General features: G+C 42.2%; 1 non-coding gene across 1 annotated transcript; it reads left to right on the top strand.

The window, feature by feature from the left end:
- Nucleotides 1-605: 605 nt before the first annotated feature.
- On the top strand, nucleotides 606-712 carry LOC133036415 (small nucleolar RNA R71). The gene has a single exon (XR_009687072.1). It is a non-coding gene; the product is annotated as a small nucleolar RNA R71 (small nucleolar RNA).
- The last annotated feature ends 695 nt before the right edge of the window (nucleotides 713-1,407 follow it).

The following is a 1,407-nucleotide window of genomic DNA, read 5'->3' as shown; positions in this document are numbered from 1 at the left end:
CCTGAGTTGCTAATTGGCCCATCTGAGTCTGCAGGTCTTTAATGGAAGATCTAGTTTCAGTCATGAATTGTAGCAACAAATTTGTCTGCAAACCAGAATTTCCACCAGAGGTTTGTTGCTGATTAAACTGTTGGTTCTGATTCTGGTTCTGATTTCGTTGCTGATAGAACCCACTTTTTCTTCGGTTATTACCCTGGTTGAACCCATAATTGTTGTTATTATTCTGTGAAAAATTTCCAATGGCTTTAGCTTCATCCATTGGCAAATCATCCACATCTGCTTGACACTCTGAAAAGTGGTGACTTCCTCCACATAACTCACACACAACTTGGGCTTGTTTAGCTTGCCCTGCAATTAGCTTTGTCAATGCCTCAACCTGAGCTGTCAACTTTGTGATGGCATCCACCTCTAACACACCAGCTACCCTCTTTGATTGACTTCTTTCAGTTGGCCACTGCTGATTATTTAGAGCCATCTCCTCCAATAGATCATACGCCTCATTAGCACTTTTTCTCATGAAGGCTCCACCACCTGCTGCATCTATTAGAGTTCTAGTGTTTCCTACCAACCCATTGTAGAAGTTGTGGACCAGCATCCACTTCTCTATACCATGATGAGGGCACTTTCTGATCAGATCTTTAAACCTCTCCCAAGCCTCATGGAGAGATTCATTATCTTGTTGGCAAAAGTTATTGATTTCTCCTCTCAGCTTTGCAGACTTGGCTGGAGGAAAGAACTTTGACAAGAATTTCGTTGCCAGATCATTCCAGGTGGCAATAGAGTTGGGTGGCAAGGAGTTTAGCCAACTCTTGGCTCGTTCTCTGAGAGAGAATGGGAACAGTCTCAGTCGAATGGCATCATCACTAACTCCATTAACTTTAAAAGTTTCACAAAGTTCCATGAAGTTAGAGAGATGCAGGTTAGGATCTTCAGAAGGGAGGCCACCAAACTGAACTCAAGACTGCACCATTTGAAGTATGGCAGGTTTGATCTCAAAGTTATTTGCATCCACTGCCGGTGGCCTGATACATGACTGCACTCCCGTCAGAGTAGGGAGAATGTAATCTCTCAAGCTGCGGCCATTAGCTTGATCTTCTACGGCGCCACCATTATTACCGTTATTGCATCCATTGTTTGCAGCATTAGCAGCTTGATCTTCCATGTGCAAGCTTGCCTCTTGTTCTTTCGGTTTCTCCTACAAGTTTTCTCGATTTCAGGATCAACTGGTAATATGACAGCTTGTCCTTGACGGCGCATACACATAGGATTCCTGAAATGGATCACGAAAATATTGCAAGAAAAAGGTTAGAAAAATCAGAAAGAGAAAATATACCAAAGTAGAAATTAGTATAATTTGTGTAATATTAATCTTTAAACAATTCCCCGGCAATGGCGCCAAAAACTTGT

The sequence above is a fragment of the Cannabis sativa genome, chromosome 3 (assembly GCF_029168945.1).
Source record: "Cannabis sativa cultivar Pink pepper isolate KNU-18-1 chromosome 3, ASM2916894v1, whole genome shotgun sequence".
Lineage (NCBI taxonomy): Eukaryota > Viridiplantae > Streptophyta > Magnoliopsida > Rosales > Cannabaceae > Cannabis > Cannabis sativa.
The sequence above is the reverse complement of the archived record's forward strand: the minus strand, read 5'-3'. Positions and strand labels throughout refer to the sequence as shown.